This window comes from Ambystoma mexicanum, chromosome 14 (genome assembly GCF_040938575.1).
Source record: "Ambystoma mexicanum isolate Mex_15411 chromosome 14, UKY_AmexF1_1, whole genome shotgun sequence".
Lineage (NCBI taxonomy): Eukaryota > Metazoa > Chordata > Amphibia > Caudata > Ambystomatidae > Ambystoma > Ambystoma mexicanum.
The window spans coordinates 411,593,174-411,620,795 of NC_090940.1; the positions used below are offsets into that span (position 1 = coordinate 411,593,174).

Below are 27,622 nucleotides of genomic sequence, written 5' to 3' on the forward strand. Positions count from 1 at the left end.
CAGCCCCCAGGGTTGCCCGCCGGTCTGCCTCTGGCTGAGGGTTCCTGGTGCCTGTGGCATAGGTAGGGGGCGGGGCCAGAAGGGCGCTCATGGCGCCAATGTACCGTGAGGGCTCCGCCGCCCACTCCATACCGTAGCACGGCAAGCACTTTGTTTTTTTTTAATCTAGCTTCAACTCGCTTTATGAGCGCAGGCTGGCTCGATCCCGAGATCCATCTCATCTGATGCAAGCCCGGTGACCAGCGCTCAATATAACAACAAAGGGGTGAAAACGTCTAAGGTAATGAATGCTAACAGAAATGCATATACCATTCACTACAAGAGCTCACCTGTTATTGCCTGGAATCAGGAGACAAGACTTTCCTTTCGTAAAGGGCGCCGTATATTGCTTTCGTTATCAATGACACGTTAAAAGTCCCCATGAGACCCGCTAGCATTGTGTCTTTGTTTAAAAGTTCGCCGACACTTTCTAAAATGCCTTTATGTTGTCATGACGTATTTCACGTTTTTCTGTTAAGTCGTCGTGACGTTTTCATATGGGACGTCTACGTGTTTAGGAAAAGAATAGCAGTCGCAGAGGAAAGAGCATTTCCTGTCAATTTCGGGTAGGTATTTCTTTTTTATTGTGTGTTTAGAAGGTGCTTATACATCTCTATAGTGTTTCGAGGCGCCAGGTTTATTTAGGTGCCCATGGGTTTGTTTTTCTTATTTTGATTGCGGCAACAGCGGATCTTTGTGTGTCTTCTTGGCTGGTAAGTATAATCCCATCTCCCCGCCCCCAAACAGAAGTGATTTATCGCCGTGCAGTCGAGTGGAATTTCAGGGCATTTGTGTTTCCCCAAATTCCGGTGCCAGCAGCAAGTCGGAGTATACCTCAGCTTTCTTTACTTATCTGTGCAACACGGCTTTCACTGTTAAAACAGTAATGTGCTCACCAATTTGGAAATTAAGCCCCATGTCGATCCCGTTTTTACCACAGCTTCATGCTTGCTTTTTTTTCTGCGCTGCTACACAGGCTCACTGCGCTGTGGCGGTGGAGGAGTGCAGGGCTCTGGATTACTGTCTTAACTAGGTGAGGGTTTCTGATAACATTGCAGGAGGATGTGCCTAACTTTACCGCTCAGTGCTGCCAGGCAGTGCATTGTGCTGTACTGGCCAGAATCTGTCTGTACTGCAAGATGTCTTTCTTGATTTCTCCCCTCAATTTCCCCCCCCCCCCCCCCGCATTTCTTCTGCTGTCTTTCTAGGACAGAGTTCCTTCATTTTCCTGTGGTTCACTGACTAACTGCCTACATATTAATGTATTCTATGCTGGTATACAATGCAAATGTAGACTCCTATGTAGTCTTGCCAGCAAGATAATAATGAGTATTTCGCCTTATAAATTGCCATACTGTAGGCAAAGGTCTTAAATCTGTGGGGCGCATGATCCAGAATGGCGAGAAAATACTTTTTTTGCCTCACTTAACTGTGCATGATGAGCCACTGGCCCACATGCTCAGTCAGTGCGACGTGATGGGTGGGGGGGGGGGGTGTTGCCACGAAACAGGAAATAAACGCACTCTGGGTATGTGCTTTCCTTTATTATGATCTAGTGTCCAGGCTGCGTTCTTGCTGCCAGCATCTTCTTGCCTGGTAAGGGTATTACGCTTCTCGGCTCAGTCCCCACACCACAATTGGAGGGGGTGCCAGGAAGCAAGTGTTTAAGGCCTTTACTTTCCCCTTTCCTCCCGCCGTGTGGACCCACAAAGGCGAACGTGTGGGGAGAGGAGGCGAGCAGGGGGGCTGGATCCCTGCAATGCTGGTCCTCCTGGGCCCCCACCTTGGGGGCCAGAGGGGAGAGGAGACGCGCAGGGACGGAAGCACACATTTCCGGTGTTGTATAATATCTGGCTCCCCCATGGGACATTGCTGGGCTCCATCAATCTGCCGAGGGATGGAACGGGATATCGTACAGCACCGGCCCCTCTACATTGTCGACCTTATGGTAAATGGGACGGCTCTGGCCGGGTCTGAGATCAAGCATCAGAGGTCTGGGCGAATATCAGGCCTGCCTCAGCCATAATCAGGCGTTACCAAGCCCCAGCTTCGCTGAAGGCTGCTCGGGGCTCAGTGACCTAATGTTTACGGTGCTCCTTTTCCCCCAGCCGTTGCTTGCACATTTCATGGCTTTGTTTGCTTATCCATGTTCTCTTTCTTAAGTCCTGAAAGGGACACCACAGGAACCAATGGGCCATGAACGTCACTGTGGCTGGGAGAGGAGCAAGTGGAGGGGGTGGGGGGAATCCCTGTTGAAAGCAGGCATTCTGCGTGCTGGACGCATTGTTGTTCAAATGTTCATTTTGCACGCTCATAGGGAGAAAAAAAAGTAATTTCAAAACTCGCTGCTGAAATTTGCATTTGCGCTTTTTTTTTTTTTTTTTTTTTTTTTTTTGTCAGAGCACAACACCAATGCTCTGTAATTTGTGTGACCCTTGCTTTTGTGTTTTATCACAGGTTATATTTATGAAGATGTTATGTTTATCAAACTGGTTAATCACAAATAAATGCTTCTGTTGTGCTTACAGCAGTAATTGGGAAATTAAACTGGGTTCATGGGTGCCAACTTTTGGTTTTCACTACAGAGGCAGAAATGCCCCCCAATCCTTCCCTTGGCCATAAACATTTGATAGCACTGTCAGACCCCTTAGCCTGATCTTCCCCGGAACCCTAACTCTCCGCCTCCTCCTCACCTGAGAGACTGGATTCTGGACTGGTCTGTATCGGTGGGACAGTGTTTACCCCGGGAGGAAGCCACAGTGAATGCTCTCCCAACCGCATACCTGTGACTTCTCTTCCGGGATGGACTTCTGGGGGGGAAAAAGCCACACAAGGGCACAAACCCCCCCCCCCCCCCCCCCCCAAGGAAGAGACTCAACACCTCCAGGAGGGTCCGCTAGAAGATGGGCACTGATGGTGTTTGCTGTCGTAGAATACAAGAATGCGATAACCCAGCAGGGGAAGGAATCCAGAGAGCCGACGACCAACAAGAAAGGGGAGACAAGACTCCAAAGCAAGGAAGGCTCAGCTGAAGCGGGGTCAGCGAGGAAGCAGTGAACCAGGACCCGCAAAGGCGAGACCTGCGATCCGAGGGGGCACCGCAAGCGGCGCGAAGGCAGAGAAAAAGACCAGGGCGCCGAGGTGCGTAGCAAAAGGAGGGGGGGGGGGGGGAGAAAAGAAGCGTGAGCGCACCTACAAGAAGTGGTGCGCCGTACTAGAAAACGGAGGGCAGAGAATTAAGTTCCCACAGTGGAACAAAACAGGAAAACTCAGTGTACGAACCAAAGGCTGCAGGGCTAACCGCAACGTTTGCAATGCGCCGAATGCTGGAGGAGGCGTGTCTAAGAAGCTCCAGCAATGGGCATTGACAACATTGTCTGCTGTTTGAACCTAACGTGGCGGAACAGCTTAAGGGCCGCTTAAGCATACCCTGGACCACAGGCGCCAAGGAGACGGGCGCATGACACGCACTTCCTTTTTTTTTTTTTTTTTTTTTTTAAAGTAATTGCAAAAGGTCATAGTTTTGCATTTATATTGGTTAAATTCAACCTCAAACACATTAAAAGAAACAATATATCGATAATTATATTTAGCATATATACGTCTCAGCAAAGATCTGTCAACCTGCTGAGCTACCCCGGTAGCCATCTACTATAGTCTATGCATCACTTGATGTACTAAAATCACTGTATTACCTACAGTACTTTGGACGACCACTGCCATAGAAGTTAAAGTGGAATTCATCTGTATCTTCCTGCTGTGGGTGTCAGGCCTTCGCCTGCATGGGGCACCATATGTTACAGAAAAGCCAGGGGCCATCGTCTCTGGCATGGCAGCCGCGGGCGGCAGAGTTTGCTGCTACTTCAGTGCTGTCACCGAACTGCAGTGAAGCTAAATGGCTATTACTCGATGTTTCCAGAGTTAGCTCGGAGGGTTAAGCACTACCGTGTCGGAATCCATGAGCTATGTAGATATATGATATGATAGTTTATTTATATAGCGCCTATACACAATGTGTTTCAAAGCGCTTCAAGGCAAGGAAGGGAACAAGGGAAAATAAGACATTCTTACAGGCCATGAACAGTAAGGATGTGAAATTAACTATCGTACTCAGCCTGACGACATTTCAGATAGAGCTAAGACCTAGATAAGGAAGGGAGGGGGAGAGTGGGAAGGAAATGGAAATAGACAGGTGACTACCGTACTAGGCCTGACGACATTGTAGGCCTGACAAGGTTTCAGATAGTGCTGGAGGGAGGGGGGGGCAACAGTAAGGGGATAGGGGAGCGACAGACGAGGTTACTATCATAGTAGGTCCAGGGACAATTCTGATAGAGTAAGTGCATAGAAGTAAGGAGGGGAGGGGAGGATATAGGAAAAGGGAGAAGAGAGGGGAGGAGAGAAAAGAGAATAAGCCGTCAAAAAGAGTGGAGAAGCAAGAGAGGAGAGCGAATACAATTGCAGAAGTCAGTAGTAACACATAATGTTGCAAGCCAGGATACAAGATGAAGATGGAACAGCATGATTCAGGGCCACCAGGAGTACAAGATGCAAAGGAAGTCTAGCATGAGAGTTCAGAAAGGGTGATGCACGGTGAATCAATGAAGTCCATAAAAGTAAAATCCAGCATTGGCCACAAGACGGTGATGGTGAAACCAGAATGTACCAGGACAGACTCCTGTGTGCAGGAAGGGGGGGGGGGTGCACAAGGGAACAACACGGGGGGGACCAGAGAGGGTGGGGATGGCCTGTTGGGACAGGGGGTGTAAACATGTTGGTGCATGCTTACCTGCTGTTTTAGCAGGGGGTCGGACCCTGGGTCCTCCTGGTCCAAACAGCATTAGCCCTTTTCTTTGACTGCCCTTCACTTTAGACGCCCTTCATCCAAGAGTTAAGAGCAGGAAGGAAGAGGCAGGGCTAAGAAGGTGGGCGGGGCGTAGGCCAGGTGACCTAGATCCACTTTCACCGGCTCCCCAGCTGCAAATCAATAGAAAAGGTAAAATATCACAGGCGGATGCTCTCTCGCTCTTTCATTTTTTTGTCTGACTAGTATGAGTCACGTTTTCGGGTATGTGCTCTGATTTCTCTGCCAGCTCGGGTGGACTGGCCTATAGGGAATTTTGTAGATTTCCCGGTAGGACCCTGCACACTAGGTCCCCGTTGTTTGCGGGGGAGGATGTGCGCTGACTGGCAAGAGTGTAGTGCGCAAATATTGGCACAGTCAATCTGGTACGTCTATAATATTTTTTGTTGTACTTTTTCAGGCTCTATCATCCCATCTAGCACAGCAAAGTCCCGAGCAGCAGTGGCACCATAAAAAAGCCTGACGGTAAGAATGCCTTTTGGTTTAAAAACAAAAAAGAAGAAAACAAACTGTATTTTGCTTTGGGTGATGGTGGGGCAATGTTGAAGGTATAGTTGAGTCACAATCAGGGATTTCCAACCGATTTTTGATTCTGTCCCCTTCTCATGTCCAGTTTGGGGTGGTACTTAAAGTTCACGTCTCATGTGGGACTTGCATTTACATTGTACTGTGTACTTTCTCCTGGTTTCCCAGCGTTGGGTCCTGCTTACTAGCTGATGCCTAATGCCCAAGCGCTGGTTTTAACCCCAGCTCATCTAATGTTAATTTTGAAATCTCAGGTAGACCCATGTATCCTTGACTGTTTGTTTTCTATGCAGCAGCATTGCTCCAAGAGTCTGTGTGTCAACCTAACCATCTGTGTCCCGGCAAGAAAAATCCATTGAAGCGCTTGACCCAGTCACGCGCGCAGGTAAGAATTTCTTTTCCCTATGTACCATTGGTTGTGTAGACATGCTGAAGGCTCATATTGGCAGTGCGCATCCAGGTGTGGTTTTTACCGCCAATCTGTGGCCTAGTCCAAGACCACACTTAAAAAAAAAAATAAAAGAAATTCAAGCTAGAAATTCACGATCTGAACAGATAGTTTTCTGAGACTTGTATCTGTGGCTTTATTTTTATTTTTTTTCAACCAGTTTTCAGTCATTTTTTGCATTCCCCTCCTCACAAGCTGTTCACATGGCTCCCTTTTGATTCTTCACACTCACTATCGTCACCCTCATTATGTCAAGAATCGACTATGCAAACAGCCTCTACCTCGGAATACCTCCTGAAGAAACTACAACAGATCCAAAATACAGCAGCCAGACTACTCCTCAAACTATCCAGAAGAGACCACATCACTCCTGCCCTAAAAACACTACACTGGCTCCCAGTAAAACATTGCATCACCTTCAAAACAATGTGCCTAATGCACAGGGCAATCGGTGGACAAGGAGCAGAATTCCTACAAAAGAAAATGACAATCTACAAGCCAACCAGACTCCTCGGGTCAAGCAACGAAATCCTCCTGGAACTAAAACCATACCTTAAGAAAAAACGTGGAGGCACCTCCTTCTACCACTTAGCCACTAAATCCTGAACAACAGCCCAAAAAAAATAAGAAACACCAAAGGTCACCTAAAATTCTGAAGATTACTTAAAACCTGGCTCTTCAACGCCACAAACTCAAACTGAAAACAGAAAGGAAAAAGGATGACTGAACCGGGGAGGACACCGACAGCCGCCAGAACCGAATGAGAAGCACCCACGGCACCTGGACGGGTGACGCCAGGTTAGAGTGGAACACAGGTGACACCCACGGAGACAGTTAACAACCCGAGCCAATCCAATCCAACATCTTCACTTGCCCCTTAGTTGCTACCAGGGACCACAGTGTTGTAGAATTGTCCGGATATTGGCATTGTCGGGGATATTGGCAATCACCACACTAGCTGAGTTGTGGACATTGGCAGGTGCACAAGCCGTATGAGTGGGAAGGGAGGATGGGTGGGGTTGTGAGGGAGGCCGGTGGAGGTGGGAGCGAGATGTGAAAGGGACCTTGATTACCGGACGGGCCCATATCAGGACAGAGGCGCAGGGGTGCTCCGACACCCCATCTGGGGAAATTACACAAGCCCAACATGTCAATTCAGGATAGAGATGCCAACTAACCAATTCCACTAACAATTTCCCCCTCTGCACACCTCTCAAACTCCAAACCAAACACAACCGCAAACCTACAGCACAACAAACTTCACTACATTGCAACAACGAAACAAAAAAAACACATAGACTCGCACAACAGTACACAACGACTACCGGCCGCACCCCAGGCCCAGCCAACGGACCCACCGGGCTGAGGCTACCAACATCACATCACTGCTTTCCAGCATTTTTCCAGCTTCCTCCCACTAACTCGCGCTCCCTTCCTCTTTCGGAGCCGCCAGGGGACCACTCCGGTGGTGATAGTGCACAGTATAAATGTCCTTTGACATATTGGGTTTGCCACTGTTTCAGTCTTTTGGGGACTTCATATTTTTCCCCAGCCTTTTCACCTGGTTCATTTTAAATCTTTATGTGGCGTTTGACATTTCTTTTGAGGCATTTAACATTTTTGAAAACTTGAAATGGTTTTTAAAAACGAGCGTGACATATACTAAAGTGGGGGTTTGCAATGGTTTCACAGATTCAGGCTCCTTTTTAGATGGGTCGTTGGTACTAAGTAAAAAGATATTTCACTGTACCGATGGGGAAAATTAGAAGGACCGCACAGATCTTTCTAAATCGAACTATAGCACTTGTCAAACCCTTGCCGTGCATGCAGGGGCTGACGGGCGATGTGAGCCCCAGCGGAGTCTTCTCAGGAGGCAGAGGTGAGTTATTGGATATGTGTATGTTGGGAGGATACGTGTGTTGATGCAGGATGATGGCAGGGTTAACCAATGAATGGCCAGGTGGGGAAGGAGGGGGCAGGATGTGATATTTCCGCATTTTAAAGCCAATACAAAAATGGCTGAAATTGTTTTTTTTTTTTTTTTTTTGGTGTTCAGGCCTTAACATGCTGAATTATCACATACAACCAGATTGTTTCCTTGTGCCCAAAGATGGTAGGAATCTCAAATGAAAAGCAGAAGAAGAGGTGAAAACGGACAAAAGAAATGCAAAAATACATGTTGTTTCTTGTTGGGTTCACATGGATCGCAATTGCTGGAGAAGTTAAGCTGAAGTCTGATTTGTGGCGCTATATTAGCAAGCCTGAAGCCAGCACAATTAAGACAGCATTTGGAAACAAAACCTGCTGATTTAGCCAGGGATTTCTTTGTATGGCAGCTGCAAGGGAAACAAAAGCAAAAGACACTTAAAACTATGGTCTCAGTACCTGCAAATGCTTTGGAAGTTTCTTACCACATTATCTGGGCCAAAACAAAAAGCCTTTTACAGATGCTGAGTTAATACTTCTGCCAACAATAGTCGCTGTCAACCGGTTAATGCTTGATGACAGTGCAGCAGAGAACTGCAAAGTATCCCTATATCTGACGCCATAATTTTCTGCCGCATTGCTGACCAGTCCTCGGTACAGAATTGATATTGCGCTTGAAACAGTCAGTTTGCCCTACTGTTGGATGAGCCCATTGACATTTCAAAAGAAGCAAATTTGGTGCTTCTGTGAGGTACTGCCATGGAAAAGGAATATTGGAAGATTTCTTATTTTGTAAACCCATTCAGGGCAGAGCAACTGCATCTGTAGTCGTTGACTTTGACTACTTGCTAACGTCCCACTGCCTAAAGTGGGTGTTAGGGAGAATTCTCTTTTATGGCTAATTTCCCTCACCTAATGAGTCGCCCAGCAGCTTTGCTGGACTCTTGGAGTTTATTTGTTTCCACTTGCTAAGAGTGTGAGCCCGCCCCCATTCTTACCTGTGTTTTGCCATGTGTATTTCTTTGTTTTTGTGATTGTGGACTCTGGAGTACACCACTTCGGTAGCCCCCTTCTTTTGTATGTCGCACAGCACCTTCAGTGGCGTGGCACAGGGTTGTCTTTGAGACTTCCCCAACTCCATTTCTGAGGCTGATTACAGTCCCCCAGAAAAGGGTAAAGTGACCATTAACTTTACTTAGTCAATCTACCACAGATCCAGTACACCCCATCTTCCATGGAGTACTGGAAAGGGTTAATTCGTATCCCTTTTTATCTGTACCCCCTAGAGCATTGTTTCGCTCTTTAACATTTAGACTTGGCTGGTGGCAGTGCTACCCTAACTTTTCTACCGCGATTATATTAGATAAACGTGGTATTGTTCGTGGCTATTATATTAGCCTCGAACATAAACCCGGCGGGACCAAATCGTCTTTCTTTTGGCTCCGGTTGGGTTTATTCGCCATTTCTTTTTGTTAAAGTCCTTCTTGTGTTTTACTTTGCGCGGCAAACCAGGTTCGCCTTCTTTGTTTGCCGTCTTTTTGGCGGGCTTCTGCTCAGAAGCCCTCCACCAGGCGCCTGGGTGTCTAGGTGGGCTGAATGTGAGGGAGGGGTGTAGTCACCCCCTGCACAGGGTATCCTAGGAGACCCAAGTCGCTCTTTGCCATGATTGGCCGTGGTTGTCCAGGCTGGATAACCCACATGCTGGGTGATTGACAGCCAGGCTGTGTGAATGGGGGTTTTGCGCATAAAAGGCAGGTCTCTTGGGCTAGAAGTCAGTCGCCACTGGAACTACAAGGAAACAAAGAGAAGCGGAGAGAACGACAACTGCTGCAACTACCCCGTCCCGGTGAAGCCCTGCTGCAGTCCTGAGCTATCTGCCCTTCAACGACTAAGAGAAGATCCAGTCCGGAATCTTCTTCCCTTGAGCCTGGTGGGGATAACCAGCTCATCTTCCACAGCCAAAGGATCCTCTTCCTTGGTCGAAATCGCTGTACACTGCTGTAGTGGTCCGGATAGCCATTTGAAGAGCCTCTCCTGTTTTTAAGGAGCACACCTTTTATTCGTTGTCGCTGCTGCCGGTTTCATCCCGGTGTGGTGCAGACCCCCTTCAGACGGCGTCCTTCACAACGAAGCTCCAGGAATTGTGGGTCTGCGGGAAACCAACAGGAACAACTACCAGGGCACCATTGGAATAAGGTACTGTTCTGCTTGAGGAAACTGGATGACCCCCCCCCCCCCTTTTCTTCATCTCCAAGGCTTGCCCTTGTCTTCCCTCCTTATGACTTTTGCTTCCGAACATTGACAATATCGAAGTACTCTTGGCTACGTTGAATCGTGAACTATCAGACTGTGATCTTCGGCAACAGGCCCCCGGTGTCACTTGACCCTGGCTCCGGCCCTTTGACTCTTGAACTCCTCTCCCTGAGTGTTTCTCGATTCTGTCTGCCTAACCAAAATATTGCCTGTGATTTTTGCCTCCAACTCCCTCTGGGTATCTCAGGTGCTAAGTGTGTTTTTGTCCCGGTAGCATTTCATGTCACGGATACGCGTTTATTTAGTAGATCGAACTGTCAGAAAGTGATTGCAGATTCCAAGATGGCCGCCGCCACTGTGTAGATTGTGCCGACGGCGCTCCCCGGACCTGCTTGACGAAAGGTGCCCGTTGGCGGACCCGCTGCGAGCACCACGTGTTCCCTCGCAGACTTAGCGGAGAAGGGCGAAAGCTGGGCGTGCCGTCCGGCTCTGTAAAGCAGATTGGAGTATGCACCGCCAGGAGTGCCCGGGAGCTGAGGAGACCGCGGGGAGCGACTCGGGGCCGGGGCCGCTTCTGGCGAGGGACGCGGAAGGAGTGGCGCGCCTAGAAGAGGCGGAGAGCTGCAGCACCGGGGACCCACTGAGGATCTATTTCCCTCCCCTCCCCAGGAGGCGCACTGCAGAGAGGGGTCGGGGGGGGGGGGGGCCCTGTTGTCGGCCCGGCACAGAAAGGGAGGCACCACCAGCACAGCCCCAGGGGCGGCCCGTCACCGGTCCCATGAGGGATCGGCAGTGCCAGTGGAGGCACCAGTGGACACGGCCTCATCTGCGGCTCATCTCGCCAACAAACCACACGCAGCCGGGGGCTCTGTGGTGGCGAGACTCCCCCATGGTGAGGAAGAATCTTCAGTGGCGGTCAGGAGAAGGCGGTGGAGATCCATCTGTTGGCTGACATCACCAGAGTTCTCTAGGTGGAGCGAGGAAGGTTGGTCGCATCAAGTGAACAACACGGGAGCGGCGAGGAGAAAAGCTGGCCCCTGCGGGTCCCCTCCGACCAGTTGGCTGCATCGTGCTGTACATCTATGGGAATGATGGAAGGTGCACGGGCATGGGGGTTGGCGGGGGGCCCCCTGACCACCGAATGGTGTATTTTGTTATAACGTAGCGCTGCAGTATTGAAGAGTTTGGTGGACCTTACCCATGCCCCTCGAGGTTGGGGGTTCTTTTGGGGCAGAGGTGCCAGAAGGGGAGAGCAAGACGGTGTATTGCTCTCCTCTGAAAAGTGCACGGAACTACCATAAATCACCAGTGCAATTATAGAGCAAATACTTCAACCCAAAAACAGACACAATAATTCACAGCCACGCACACTTTAGAAGATAATCAGCTCTTTACGGCTATTTATTCAAAGCTTACAGGTACATAGAAATAGCTCATACAACTCACATGGGCATAGATCACAGAAAACATAAAGAAGTCAAAGAAAGAAATACATCACCGTGGGCGTAGCTTAATGGAACTTCATCTCGCCAGCAGCGGCTGAAAGACCCCGATAACAGCCAGGCCAAGAGCACAACAACCCACAGGAGTGTCGGACCGAAGCGTTCCCCCCTCCGACTGAGGTCTTTGTGCTTATCCCGTCTGACCGTTGAGGGCTTCCGCATATATGCCCTCCTCAACAAGGGGTGGCAACTTCTCGAACCTTCTGGCAATGCGCTTGCGCATTGATGGGTGACCGTTGGTTGCCAGCTGGGTCAACCGACAGTAACGTCAAGGAGCAAAGCACTTCTCTCTCCTAAACGCCCCGGGAAACAATTCCATAACTCATCTCTCAACCTTGGCACAGGCCGAGCAAACCCAAAACAAACTTCGCTCTCAGGTACCAGCTGGCACCTGCAGATCTTAGCTTTCCCAGTGCCGTGTCCTTGGCTGGGAAGGCCTGCATTCCAAGCCCATCAGCGAATAAAGTTGAAAACATGTTGTTTCGCAAAGCAAGTGTAGCTTTCCACTGAGGCATGGATAAATATCCATCATGGCTCTGAGTGCTCCCAGAATGCAAGTGTAGCTTTCCACTGAGGCATGGATAAATATCCATCATGGCTCTGAGTGCTCCCAGAATGCACTGCGCACCAGCGCCATGTTTTAGCTCAACCATCACAGACGGTCTGGACTTCTAGCTGGGGAGGTGCTATAGAGGAGCTACAGGTGGCCCCAATCCCCACAAGAGTGTCACCCGGGCGGTGGCGGGTGCTGGGCTGATCCCTCATATCGGGCTGCTGGAGAAGTGGCACGCAGGAGACCTATCTGGGTACCTACAGGGATTGCTGTGAAAACGAAAGGTAAATCCAGCCCCTCAGAGGGACCAGTGCGCAGCGCGGAGGAGGACTGGTGCGGAGTGGCTGTCTCTGGGGCATTCCCGCAGGAGGGAAGTGAGCAGCATGTCCACGAAAATTAAGGGGAAAGGGGGGGGGGGAAAGTGTCCCAAACTACGGGACATACCCTGCGCACCCTTCAGGCAATGTGGCTGGCGAAGTCTTTGAAAGAACGGCCCAGGACCTCCTGGGGGAAAACAGGAGACGAACCCACTCAAGGGGAAGCTGAGGACTTGGCACTCATGCCTAGACAGGAATTTCTGGGGGAGCTACACGCCTTGCAAGCAAACCTAGCAAAGATCTTTCAGGAACAATCCCAGCTGATGTGTAATGACCTGAATGAAGCTATTGGGGGGGGGGGGGAGGAAACAAGAGATGCGTCAACTAGGGGAGAGGACGGATGTGCTGGAGAAAGGCCTCCAAGAAGTGGACAAAGATACTTCAGCTAACAGTGAAGCTATAGACAGACTGGACATAGCCACCAGAAATCTTGAGATTCAGATGGAGGACTTGTAAAACAGGTCCCGTAGGATCAACATAAGAGTAAAAATGTTGCCGGAATCGGTACTTGACAAGAATTTGAAGGCGGTACTTCAGGGCATCTTTGCTGACATCTTAAAGGAGGGCAGCCCGGAGGTGGTGGAGCTAGATCGGGCACACAGAACCAGGCGAATGACCAAAGGCCAGACAGCGCGGCCGACAGACGTGTTGGCAGCATTCGCCAGATACGCCCAGAAGGAAATGGTACTTGGGGCAGCAAGACTAAAGGAGCCTATTATGTATGAGGGTCAACGGATTGATCTTTTTCAAGACTTGGCAAGTAGCACACTCCTGAAAAGGAAACAAATGGACCCACTCCTAAAGGTCCTTAACGAGAAAGCAATCCGATACAAATGGACCTTTCTGTTTGGCTTGGTCTTTCAATGGGAGGGCGCCCAGAGGCAGATTACCTCTCTGCAGGAAGGGGCTTATATTCTGCGAATAGACCTAGAGGATGCCCCATCGAGTTCAGGTCAGAAAGGTTTGAGTGGCCGACCTAGACCTCGACCATGGGAATGGACGACAGTCGGCGATAAAAGGAGAAGAGGATCCAGAAATGGCGATCCGCAGAGTTAAGGAAAGCCCAGTGAAGAGAGTTGTGAGGCTATGACGAAGCCCTAAACCGGAATGGTAATGACGGGGGTGGTGGGCCTCAAAAAGGAGGATGAAAGATTTGGGGTCGCAGGTGGAGCAACCATGTTGGAATCAGAAAGGGCGTTGATGCCTGAGGTAGGAGTGGGAGAGAGCGGGAATGTTAGCCTTCAAGGGGGGAGGGTGGGTAGGGGAGTTGGGGGACCGTGACTAGCAGTTGGTTGGAGGGGCGTGCAGAGAGACACCGCCACGTAGCAGTAACTCCTTTTGATGGGTAACCCTTCAAGTGGCTAACACATAACGTAAGAGCGCTGAACACCCCTCTTAAAAGGAAAAAGCTAGAGCTTTTCACACAGAAAGAAAAGCCGGACTTTATGGGGCTTCAGGAAACACACTTGATGAGTATCAGGGTAGATTAAAACTAAACTGCGTGGCTTTGACCAGATTCTTCATGACTCGGGTCAAGGGAAAACAAATGGGGTGGCCCTGGCTATTCGGAACACGGCGGATTTTAGAGTCTATGATGTGACTAGAGATGAAGAAGGGAGATATATCGTGGTCAGGGGAAGTGTCAAGATGCCCCGTATACACTGGCCGTGGTGTACGCTCCTAACTCCGGTCAAGAGCAATTCGTGCAACGGGTTCTGAAAGTATTGGAAGATCAAAGTTGGGGTCAGATTGTCCTAATGGGGGATCTTACTATTGCGTGTGGGACAGGGAGAAGGATAGTGGCGGGGGGGGGGGGGGGGGGCAGTATTCTCCGCGGTTGAAGGAAAGGATTGGCAGGATGGGGTTACAAGATGTTTGGAGGGAATTGAAGGGGGATGAGGAGGGTCACACTTCTGTCAGGTGTCCATGGATCACAAACTAGGATTGACTATATATATATGGGTATCGGTAGGCCTAATGGGGGGTTAGGGGGGGGGCATTCGGGAAGTATTTACCTGTCCAATAGGGATAGCGGATCACAAAACAGTCTCTATGGTGATGGACCTAGGTCGGAGAATAAAGGGAATTTGGGGTTGGAAATTACCAGGGGCCATACTGAGAGACCCGGAAATTCGGAGGGGTAGTGAAGAGAAAATTAAGGTCTTTTTCGATATCAATAGGAAGGAGGATACTGATGAGGGTATAAGGTGGGATGCATTCAAGGCCACTATCCGGCGGGAACTTATTGCTATATCGGCCCACTGGGTGAAGCAATTGCAGGCATTAGAAGCCCAGTTAGAGGCAGAAGTAGAAGCGGCTAGACAGGCGGCGGGTGTTACCCCCCCCCCCTCCCCCTCCCGGAAAGCAATGCGGGAATACAGGAAAGCGGTGGGGCAGCTGGAGCTTCTGCGTACGAAAAGGGCAGAGGGAGCCCTACTCCCTGAGGCAAAAGTATTACGCTAAAGCCAATAAACCTGACACACTCTTGGCGCGCCTACTATGGGGCAAAAAGGCGAGAAATGCGATTACAGCATTGCAAGTAGGTTCAGGAGACCGGGTCACAAGGCAGGCAGAATTACAGGAGATTCTAGCGGAGTATTATGAATCCCTGTACGCCTCGCAGCATCCCCGTAGTGATCTACAAGAGCAGTTTCTGCAAAAAGTGCAATTGGGGGGAATCGGTAGAGAAACGAGGGAAGCCCTTAATCAAATCTCGGAGGAGGCGGTGAGAGGTGTGATGTCATGACCCACAGAACGCGCCCCTTTTGGACTTCATGGTCCTTATCGCAACGGGGCTTGCACTCCTTGGTACTTCCAACATGGCCGTCTAACGTGAAACGCCCTCCTTGGTCTTCACGTTGGACGTAGTGTAATCTACAAATATACTACGCCCGTGCGTCTCAATGCTATTGCAAGTAGCGACTAGACATGTGCTCCGTAGTTCGCTGAACTGTTATCCTGGTTCCTGGACCTTCTTAATTCTATTCACTTTTCCCCCTCTTCCTTCTTCCTTGCTTCCTGGACCCGTGTGCCGTGCTTGCGCACCTTCTTCGTTTCCTGGATCCCCGGAGTATCTGAATCCCAGAACTCTGAACGCACGCTGGAGCCAGAAGAGGCTTGCGCTGGATTATACAGACGAGGTCTGTGCGTAAGAAGACACCGGCCAAGAAATCCTGCAAGGATCGCTCTCGGGTGAGAAAGGGGGAATTCTGTGACAGTTTGAGACGCCACGACCGAAGTCGACATGGAAGCGGCCGTTCAGGATCTCATGCGTGGCATGCAAGAACTAACAACCGAGGTACAGAATTTAAAAGCAGAAAACATAGCTCTCAAACAATTAGTTCTATCCCGCGATTCTGCCACAAAGGAAAGTGTATTGCTGGGCGGCATTGAATACGATGGGTCGGCAAAAACCCTTTGTGGATTCCTTGATTCTTGTTTGGTTCACTTTACTTTTAAGCCCTACTACTTTTCAACTCCCAGGGCTAAGGTGGGCTTCATAATTTCACACCTTTCCGGAAATGCTCTTACCTGGGCTACGCCCTTAGTCAATTCTGGAGATGCCCTCCTGGATGACTAGAACGGTTTCATACAGGCCCTTAAGACCATGTTTGACCGCCCAGAGCAGGTCTTTAGTGCCCAGGAACGCCTGCTAGACTTTCAGCGGGGATCCCAGGATATGCTTACGTTTGTAACCCGATTCAAGCAATTGGCCAAGGAAGCTGACTGGTCTCCTGAAGCAAGTTTGACTCTTTTCAGAAGAGGCCTGAATGAGGAGATCAGGCCTGAATGAGGAGATCAAAGATGAGTTGGCCAGAGTGGCTCGCCCAAGCGCATTCCAGGCTCTTGTGGACCTCGCCATGCATTTTCGTATGCAGGAAAGGGAGGCAGAGAAGAAAGTAACGCCCCGAAGGTGTCCTTTGAGATTACCTCCAAAACTAACACAAACCCAGGGTCAGTTACTGAACCAGAACCTATGCAGATAGGAGCCTTCCGTGGACCCATATCCCCGCAAGAGAGGATGAGACGGATTCATATGGGGTTGTGCATGTATTGTGCCTCGGATAAACACCTGGTTAGAGAATGTCCTCTAGCCCCTCCTCGGCGTTCGGGAAACGCCAGCTCCCGATCCTAGATGGAGCAAGGCTTCGGGAGAGAGATGTTTGCTCGACTAACTCTCCTGGACAAAACAGCCTAGTGATTCTACAGGCCTTCCTATCGCCATCCAAGAATAAGACATACTCCATTTTGGCCCTGGTAGACTGCAAAGCTATGGGAGTATTCATTGATCAAGATTGGATTTTTAGTCACGACATTCCATACGAGACACGAAGTGCCATGCAACCGGTGGAAGCGATCGATGGAAGACCCTCACTTCAGGACCCATAAGCCTGCAGACTAAAGAGATCCAGCTTTCAATAAACCATCAGCAAGAGGTGATCAGATTTGACATCATTAAGTCGGCTCATTTTCCCCATGGTACTGGGAATGCCCTGGTTACAGAAACATAATCCTTATATCAACTGGGCAGCAAGATCCTTGTTTCTCGGCTCTAAGTTTTGTATGTCTCACTGTCTATTCCTGGATTCCTTCCTGACACCTTCCAAAGAACCATCAATAGATCAGCATGGACCACTCATGGTTTCCAATATCATACAGGTCCCAAAGGCCTATCAGGGTTATGCTGATGTGTTTTCAACTGCCATAGTTCAGGCTCTTCCCCCTCACAGACCTGAAGACTGCGCCATAGACGCAGCCTTCAGCAGTGATTCCCTTTGGGAGGATGTTCATCCTATCCGAACCTGAAAAAAAGGCCCTCCGAGAATACTTGCATACCAACCTTGAAAATGGCACCATAAGACCACCGAAATACCCAGCTGGAGCCTTGTTGTTCTTTGTTCCCAAGAGGAACTTGGACCTTGCCTCGCTTATCGTGGATTAACCCTTAAAGTGCCATGGGTATTTCTCCCCAGTGCCAGGGCCTTTTTTGGTGATTCTGGTATGTGGCCATTCAATGGCTTGTAACTTTTTTGTTACATGAGATATATCTCGGCCAAATTTGGCTCCTTTTTTTTCCCACATGTAGGCGGTCGTAACGCCACCCAGGAATCCCAGGTTGCTGTAGGGGGGGTGAGAGAAAATAAGGAAAAAGTGCGAAAAGTTTGGGTTTTTTCAAAAAATGCCAATAAAATGATGTACAAAGAAGCCTGTGGTTTTTTCCTTGTAAGAGCTAGAAACAAATGGTTTGCTGTGCTGAGTTCCCCAATGTCGTGGCTTTATGGAACGGGTTGAGTGGAAATGGAAAAAAATTATTTTGATGTGGTTATCAACCGTTTTGTGAGTGGTAGGCGATTTTTGCCAATTGGACATGCATGGACGGAATGGAAGAAAAGGGCAGGAAAGCCAAATTGGAGGACAGAAAGGCATATATTTCTGAAAAGTAGACAAAATTCCAAGTTTAGGAAGGGGTGATTTGCATAGGTCAGGCAACAACTAGGTAGGGGAAACTGCCATCGAATGGGGGGAAAAGCGGGAAAATGACTGAAAAAAAAGTTGTGTTGGACATGGTTGGCTTGGTACGGCAATGGCTTCTATGAATTTTGAGAAAAGCAATGCTCCGCTACATTACCCCGACTCTTGCAGTTAGGAGAGCATACCATTTTTGTAGTGTTTTTACAAAACAAACAATACCACAAGCCAAACACTGAGCCATGGTACACAGAAGTTTTATGCTCACGGCCTGACCAGACGCACTTAGCATGTGTAAATTGGGAAAACCAATGTGGTGAGGAACGGCAGCCATACATTTTTTGAAAGAGCACAGGCAGACCTTTTCAAGGGTAGGTGACTTGTGCAGGTTACAAAAGTGTATGGTGGATAAAGCAGCGACTAAATGTAGGTCACATTTGGGAAAAGAAAGGTTTGTGAGACAAAGGGCACCAGCAAATGGGTCAAAACGTTATGAAAACCACACAAACACAACAAATGGCCTACCGTCCCACGATCCCACAGGTGTCCCGATGAAAACGGTACTTCACATGTGTGGGTGCACCTACCTGGCCGCCAAGGGGAAAACCTAAAACACAAGTAACCCCAAGTCTGTTTTCAGAGTGAAATCTCAGACATTCTGCCGACTGGCACAACGTACAGATATGGGCCTCGGGTGTCCAAGCCACCGAGGAAAACAGGGAACCCCATGCATTTCCGAAAAGAGGACACCCGTGGGAATCCGCAGAGGTATGATTTGCGCACATCGCCCCAGAATTTATTACCCAGACACCCCTGCCGGTCGGCAGAATGGCTGAGATTCCCCTCTGCAAACAGACTGGGGGTTGCTTACGTTTTCGGCTTGCCCCTTGCCAGCCAGGTAGGTGCACCCACACATGCGAGGTACCTTTTTCATTGGGACACCTGTCGGAACACGAGAAGGTATGACCTCTGCTGTTGGCGACGTGTTTCGGTGAGTGGACACAGGGAAATGTCTCTGAAATTGGCCGGAAATGAAGACCATTCTCAGACATTTCGCTCTGGCCACCCACCGAAACACACCGCCAACAACACGTGGCCTACCTTCCCGCGTCCCCACACGTGTCCCGATGAAAACGGTACCTCACATGTGTGGGTGCACCTACCGGGGGCGGAAAAGGGTAACTGACTGGGAACCCCAAGCCATTCGCCACTGCTCATTTTGTTCATGTGGGCAACCTACAGATTTGGGCCTAGGGTGTCAAAGCCAGCAAGGGAAACGGGGAACCACATGCATTTCCCAAAAGAGGACACTCGTGGGAATCCAGAGGTCTGACTTACGCAAATCGGCCCAGAATGTAATATACAGAACCACCAGCAAAGACCCACATGGGAGAAGGGTGCCCAAGGCCAGGGATATTACCGCCGACTTTGCTGGAGCCCTGGCTGCCCTGTGTTACAGCTTCTCCCCACCAATGGCTGGGGGACACACCTCATGCAGGCCTCCCTGGGCCTCCTCCAAACGGCTGCGTGAGGTACACCCCACCTCCATTTGGGGTGAGAGGGCCACCCCAAAAGGTGGGGCAGGACCCCCAATAGATGGGGCAGTAGGGTTTGGGCACCCTGGGGGCAGATAGCCACACTAATGTGGCCATCTGCACCAAGCAAAGTTGGGTAAACAAAAAACAAAATACAAATTCATAGGCTGCTTTTTAGGGGGGGCTGAGGGCCACCCTAAATTGGCAGCGAATGATGTACCGCAACGGGGGTGGCCCTCAACCCCCCCCCCACCCCAAATGGAGGGCCCCACCTCATGCAACCCTCCCTGGGGGCAGATGGGGGTGGGGGGCCCCACCTCTTGATCCCTCCCTGGGGTCAGATGCCCCTTCCTAGGATCGCGTGCCCTGCGCCTGATCCGTGACCAGCAATGCCTCATATGTGGTATCCTTGGAAAGGGGAGAAAGTCCCCTTTCCAGGGACACCACTTTTGTTCCATCCCTGGTGGTCCAGTGGGCCCCAGGGCCCCAAACCCCCTCCCACCTCCCCTCGGTTTTTTTTATTTTTTTTTTTGCCCCCAGGGGTCCCTGGTGCTGTGGCCCCATGCTTTGGGGCCACGGGGGAAGGGGGCCGCTTACCTAGTAAGCAGCCCCCCCTCCCCCCGCGTCACAAACGGATCTTCATTTGATCCGTGATGTTGCTGCCCGCGGATCGAGGTGCCCTGCGCCCGATCTGCGGGCAGCAATGCCACACAATTGGTATCGTTGGAAAGGGGAGAATCTCCCCTTTCCAACGATACCTGCCTCGATCTCCGGCTTGCAATACAGCCAGAGATCGAGGCTGACAAAGAAGGGCACTCACCTTCTTTATCCACCGCAGCAGCCGAAAATGGCTGCTGCGGTGGATTTATTTTCAGTTTCACACCGACGTGCGTTACGCACGCCGACGTGAAACTGAAGGTAATCCAGCCTCCTGGCAGTGAGGGGGGACGTCCCCCTCACAAAGCCCGGGGGTTGGATTACAGTTTTGAGCGAAGGTGCCGAAAAGGACGAGCTATCTCATCCTTGGCACTGCGTGTGCACTGTCAAGGACTAGATACCTCGTCCTTGGCACTTAAAGGGTTAAATGGTATTACCCAATTGTTTGTTTACAATTGTGCGAATTAACAATTGACTGAATTTAAAGGGTCACAATTGACCTTTTCACAATTGACTGTATATATATAGGGTTTTGGGCAGGTTTGGGTTGCGGGGGTTTCCCCCCGCATATATGTTACAATTGACCTTCACAATTCGGTCAGTTGTCATTCGTACAGTTGTATACAACCGATTAAATCAATGCACCGTTACCCCTTACCCTTGATCTCAGATATCCTGGAAGCGGTGAGAGGAGCTGTAATCTTCACGAATCTGGATCTCAGGGGTGCCTATCATCTGATTCGTATCAGGGAAGGAGACGCATGGAAAACAGCCTTTAGAACACCCTTTGGACACTTTGAATATCTGGTCGTGCCCTTTGGACTTGCCAATGCCCCTGCAGTCTTTCAACGTTTCATGGATAGGGTGTTCTCTGACATGCTGTTCCTCTTCGTCATCGTCTACCTGGACGATATCTTGATCTACTCCAAGCACCTTCTTAAGCATGAGGAGCATGTAAAGGCAGTTTTACAATGACTACGTGAACACAGACTCCTAGCCAAACCCGAGAAATGCTTGTTTCACGTTACTTCTGTTCATTACCTAGGATTTGTCCTTAGCCCAGAAGGAATTGGTGTGGATCATTCGAAGGTAAAGGCCATACTATCTTGGCTGGCTCCCACTTCGTGAAACAAGTTCAATCCTTCCTGGGGCTTGCCAATTTCTACCAGAAGTTCATACCCACCTTTTCTGAGATTGTTCAACCGATCATTGCTCTATTGAAGAAAGACACTCCCTTTCTCTGGTCTGCACCTCAAAACAAGGCATTCCAACGTTTAAAGACAGTTTACTCAAGCCCCCATCCTGGCCCAACCCGACATTAATCGGCCATTCCTAGTGGAGACGGATGCCTCTAACTACGCAATAAGAGCAGTGTTGAAGCAAGAATTTGAGGACAAATTGGAACACCCCATTGCTTACCTTTCACGAACTCTGACTCCCAGTGAGAGACATTATTCAGTCTTGGAAAAGGAACTCTTAGCCATCCGCCAAGCCTTCACAGAATGGCGACATCTACTCCTGGGAGCTAGACATCCAGTCCAGGTCCGCATGGACCATCGAAATCTTCAAGTTCTACAATCCTTGGAGTGTAGGAATAGTCGTCAGGCCCGTTGTGCCTTCTTCTTTGCCCAGTACCAGTTCCACATCAGTCATGTCCCTGGATCACAAAACATAATTGCTGACACCTTATTTTGACGTCCTGACTACGGAACTATTGAAGATCGGGCCTATCCTAAGATGTTTCCCCACACGGATTTTGTAGCTCAAGCAGTCCGTCTTCTGGAAGAGGTTCGGATGCAAACCCATTCCTCTGAGCTCTGGAAGGATATTTCAAGGAAGAATCAATGGAATCTGAGAACCAAGGACGGATATTTGTTCAAGGATAATGCTCTAGTCATCCCCACACAGAAATTGCAACAAAGGATGATAAACCTCTGCCACAATACCCTTCACTCCGGACATCGTGGCATCACTAACGCCCTCCGTCTTATACAAAGACAATTTTGGTGGCCTAGAATGAAAACTGACGTACAACTGTACATCCGAGCCTGTTCTATCTGTAGTCAAAACAAACACGATAACAAGAGACCGGCGGGTCTCCTACTGTACCCTACACTACCAACCATGCCATGGGAATTCATTGCTACAGACTTCATTGTGGAATTGCCACCTTCCAGGGGATACACGACTATCATCGTCACCATTGACTTGTTCACTCATATGGCTCACTTTACACCCCTGTATAAACTACCATCCTCATCAGAACTCGCTGAAATCTTCCTGGAACACATTTTCCACCTTCATGGACTTCCTTCCAAGATCATATCCGACCGAGGACCCCCAATACGTCTCACAATCCTGGAAACATCTCTGTCGCGTTATAGGAATCCAACGCGCTCTCTCATCAGGTTATCATCCACAAACCAACGGAGTGTAAACCAGACCCTGGAACAATACATTTGTTGTTTCGCCAACAAGGTACAGGATGACTGGTCACTCCTAATACCTGTGGCTGAATTCGCCTACGATTCCGATCACTCAGCAGTTAAGACCAGCCCCTTTTATTGCAGTCAAGGATTCCATCCATCAGTTTTACCCTCTGTTCTTCCACATCCCCCACCAGTACCTACCGTCGATTCCTGGATTGAAACACTCGTCAACATACACAAGGAAGCCAAAGAACATTTAGAGAAGGCCAGAATACATACTAAGCGATATGCGGATGCCAAAAGAAGACCAGGGCCTTCTTATGCAGTTGGTGATCAAGTCTGGTTGTCCTCGAAACTACTACCCCGACATTTACGGCCAAACAAATTGGCCCCCTGGTACTATGGTCCATTTTCAATCAAGGAAATCATGAATCCAGTCTCATACCGGCTCAAGCTACCAGACTCCTGGAAGAAAATTCACCCAGTTTTTCACACTTCTTTATTAAAACCCTCCATCCGATCCTCCCGGAAATCCTGCAGACCCACTCCTTTGGTGGTGGATGACCAACTGGAATATGAAGTGCCCCGAATATGCGACTCCAGCTATAAATGGGGTCAGCTTCAGTACTTGGTTGAATGGAAAGGATGTCCTCCTAGTGAAAGAACCTGGGAACCAATTTCTAATCTGAATACCCCTCAATTGCTCAGAAGATACCATCTCATACACCCAGGCAAACCTAGTGGAACAGGTTTTCGGAGGAGGCATGCTGTCATGACCCACAGAATGCGCCCCTTTTGGACTTCATGGTCCTTATCACAACGCGGCTTGCACTCCTTGGTACTTCCAACATGGCCGTCTAACGTGAAACGCCCTACTTGGTCTTCACGTCGGACGTAGCGTAATCTACAAATAGACCAAGCCCCTGTGCGTCTCATTGCTATTGCAAGTAGCGACTAGACGTGTGCTCTGTAGTTCGCTGAACTGTTATCCTGGTTCATGGACCTTCTAATTCTATTCCCTTTCCCCTCTTCCTTCTTCATTGCTTCCTGGACCCGTGTGCCGTGTTTGCGCACCTTCATTTCCTGGATCCCCGGAGTATCTGAATCCCGGAACTCTGAACGCACGCTGGAGCCAGAAGAGGCTCGCGCGGGCTCATACAAGACCAGGTCCGTGGGTAAGAAGACGCCGCCCAAGAAATCCTGCAAGGATCGCTCTCAGGTGAGAAAGGAGAAATTCTGTGACAGTGATAAGAGATCTCCCAGTACATAAAGCCCCGGGCCCAGACGGCTATACTGCCGCTTTTTATAAGTTGTTCATCTCACAGTTGGCCCTGCAATTGACGCCACTATTCGATTCATTCCGTCAGTCAGGTAAAATTGCCCCTTCCATGGAAGAAATTAAGGTCACCCTCATCCTTAACCCAAATAAAAACCCAGAAGAGAGAACGTCTTACCGCCCCATAGCCTTCATTAACATTGACGCCAAGATTTATTCTGAGATCCTGGTGAAGAGACCGGACTCCATCCTCCCACATTTGATACACCCTGACCAGGCCGGGTTTATTAGGGGAAGGTAAACCGCTGATGATAACAGGCGAGTGGCCCATATAGTTGAAAAAGTGCAGAAAACAAACATTCCAGTCATGGTGCCAGTCAAAGCAAATAAACCCAATAGGATGTACTCCATCACACATTCTTTATTACCTGCTTCACTTACTGGACTCGGGGCTAGTATTTAACTCAGTTCTCCTAGCAGCTCTATCCACGTACACCACTTCTAAAAGTAAGGTGTCCTGGTGGAAAATCCCAGTCATTAAGGCGTTCATGGAGGGAGTAAAAAGACTCCACCATCCCATTTCAAACCCACTGCCAGGGTGGGACCTACATGTAGTATTTGCAAAGCTAATAGGAACCCCCGCCCTTTGAACCTATGCATAAATCCAGCCTTAAACCCCTCACATATAAAAAAGCCTTTCCGATTGGCTATCACCTCCATAAGGAGTCGGTGAACTGCAAGCTTTGTCAGTGCAAAACCCTTTCTTTGTTATCCACAAACACAAATTGGTATTAAGAATGCACCCTAGGTTTTCAAGTTAATTTCAAAGTTCCATGTCAATCGGGCCTTTCGAACTACCAGCTTTCTTCCATAATCCATCAAGCTCGGCTGTGAAAAACTCCATACACTAGATGTAAGGGGGGTGGTCCTTTACTATGTAAACAAGACCAGACCGCTAAGGAAAACAGACCAACTGTCTACATAGCTCCAGGCAGGGAAGAAGACTGCGTTTCCAAGAACTCTATCTCCAGATGGATAGTCAGATGCATGTAGCTCTGCTACTCTGTCAAATAAAATGCTGCCTTTCACACCAAGTGCTCACTCCACCAGGGGTACAGGAGCTACCTTGGCCTCGCAAACGTCCCGCTGGACGCCATTTGCAAAGCAGCTACATGGAGCCCTATCCACACTTTTACTCAGCACTACTGCATTGACACTCACTCTAAAGCAGATTCCCAGGTGGGACAGGCGGTGCTAAAACATCTATTTGCCGCTGTACCTTCTCACAACCCACCACTTTCTCCAAACACTGTGCACTAATCTATGCATAGCATGTGATTTAAGCAGATTCCACAAGCCCCAGAAGGGATACATTGCTCACCGTAATCTTATTTCTGATGCTTGTATCTGCTTGGATTCACATGCGCCCACCCTTCTTCCCCTTGGAGTAGAAGTTGCATAGATGTTTTCTGGGCTTTATCTGATACATAATCTGCTTTACTAGTGACACATTTGTGTATAGGCGCGTTATAAATGCCATATCATATACTACACCTGTACTCTCGCTATACTACATGCAACCTCATGTCAGAAACAAAACAATCTGAGGGACCACGACGCGTGAAGCACCATGTGTACAGTAGACGTCACACCAGGAATAGTATTACTGGCACGCCCTATGGATGTCCCTTTTTGAGTTTCAAAAACAAACTGCAGATGTCGGCCTATGCACAGCATGTGATCTAAGCAGATAAAAGCATCATAAATACGCTTGCGGTGAGTAATGTAACCCATATAAAATGGTTGTACAAACAAAATATATAATAGTTGGCTTTGTGAAGTTGTCTAACTCCTATGAAAATGGAATTAAAAAAAGAAACTCCCTTTTTTTTCTGATGTTACTGGCTCAAGCGCTTTACATTTTTGGCATTTTCTTTTTCACAATCCTTTTGAGAGAACTTCAAACCTTTCTACATATACATATTTGTATCATTTAAAGCATTCCTAATGTTGCATGCATGCTTTAAAATGCACCAAAATTCCTTGTGCAGAACCACCAAAGGGTCATTCTGCAGTATTTAAATCATTTAATGTTTTATCAATTTATCCATTGCTCACTGCACTTCAACCAATTATTTGGGGCGGGGGGTGCTGTCAGACACCAATGAAAATGACCGCCTGAAAGAGTAGCTGCGCCGAGTAAAACATATCCTGTGTATCCAGAGAACGTTTATTAGAGTCCCGGTGGGAGAGTAAGCTGAGGTGCCGGAGTATTGATAGAATCCCCTAGGGTTTAAAACTACCCAGCGAGTACCAAGTAAACCCGTGGCAAACAACCGGCGTGCTACCCGAGTGTGACGGGTGCGTGAGGCCTGCTGCCGCCCCTCCCCCTATCCGCGACGTGTCTGCTGTCATCCGGAACGAGCAGAGAAGAAGAGTGCGACCCGGAGAGGAGCCGCGAGTGCGGAAGTGAAGGACAGCGGAACTGCGGTGAAGGTGCCGGAACACTGTGACAGACGGTGAAGACTGAACGTAGTCATCTGGAGCGTGCAGCGAGCTCCGAGTGTGCGGAAGCCCCTGAGTCTCCGTGGAAGCCCCTGAGTCTCCGTGGGTGGCGGTGCAAGTGGGCATCCCCTCCTCGGTGGCCGCCGTGTGCGCTGGGTGTGAGCGGCTGGGTCGAGGGTGCCCCCCGCTCTCGCTCTGTAAGATCCTGAAGGTACGTGGGTGAGGCAGAGACTCAGAGACACAAGAGTCAAGCTGGGTGGAAGCCCTTGTGGACAACCCGAGGCTGACACTACAGGCGGGAGCCTGGGCAGTGCTATAGGAGGTGGTGCAACTCACTCCACGGTGCACTGATTTCCCCCCCCCTCCCCCAACCCTCCTTCATAGACAATTGATGGATTTAAACACAGAACTGCCATAGAGGGAGGCCCCGAGAGTGGGGTAGGGGGCCCCATGATATACCTGAGCTGGTGATAAGCCCACGGTGACAAGACTGTGGGACAACATACGTAATGGGTACTGAGTGACCCCACAGTGATCTACTGTGCCATAAACCAATACCCACTGGAACCATTGTCTGTAAAAGGTGTGGTCAAATAGAGTCCCCAACACAAATTGAACATATCACACCAAAGTCTAGCTTGGGGGTAGAGGCCAAGTGTACACACAGCCCACGCTCCGCATGCCCAGTGGCAATAAAACACACAGAAAGGGACCCATGGACGGTTTAACAGCATCCCCACGGGGGTCCAGAATACCAGAGCATCACAAGCAGTCACACCGGAGCAGCGCAGTCTGAGAAGTGAATCGCAAGATCCCCTATATGGTGGCACTACAAGCAGGATTTGCTGCCGTTAATACTAAACTGGATGAGATGGGAAGCACTATCTCATCCATTAAAGTGGACCTCCACCAGGTGAATGCACATGTACTGGAAACAAGAGACCTGGATAAGCACCGCCGAGGACACAGTGGTAAACCATGGCAAGGATATAGAGACCATCAAAAGGAATCTGAAACTAGCCCAAATGAAGTGCGAGGATTTAGAATCTAGGTCCTGCCGTAACAATATAAGGGTGGTCGGACTGACAGAAAAACAAATTAACTTCCCAATGGAGGTGTATGTAGATGAAGTAATCCGGGTAGTCCTCCCGGGTGCACAGCTATCGCAGCAGTTCCTGGTGAAGAGAACCCATCGAGCCCTGGTGGCCCCTCCAAAACCAGGTGCACAGCCACACACGGTCATTGCCCGCCTCCTCAATTACCT

General features: G+C 49.4%; 2 protein-coding genes across 5 annotated transcripts in view; one reads left to right on the forward strand and one right to left on the reverse strand.

Moving 5' to 3' along the window:
• Positions 1-449, reverse strand: part of KNL1 (kinetochore scaffold 1) — a 1,870,945-nt gene extending 1,870,496 nt beyond the window's left edge. For both annotated transcript variants that reach the window (XM_069637560.1, XM_069637559.1), the window contains exon 1: positions 330-449. The gene's annotated coding sequence lies outside the window, so the exon portion shown is untranslated. The remainder of the gene's footprint in view (positions 1-329) is intronic.
• Positions 450-523: 74 nt separating this feature from the next.
• The window catches only part of CCDC32 (coiled-coil domain containing 32), a 129,282-nt gene continuing 102,183 nt past the window's right edge, over positions 524-27,622 (forward strand). The window contains exons 1-3 of one of the 3 annotated variants that reach the window (XM_069637562.1): positions 524-605; positions 5,304-5,368; positions 5,722-5,813. The gene's annotated coding sequence lies outside the window, so the exon portion shown is untranslated. Of the gene's footprint in view, positions 606-729; positions 753-5,303; positions 5,369-5,721; positions 5,814-27,622 lie in introns of those variants that run through there. The other 2 variants (XM_069637563.1, XM_069637564.1) reach the window with 2 other exon arrangements.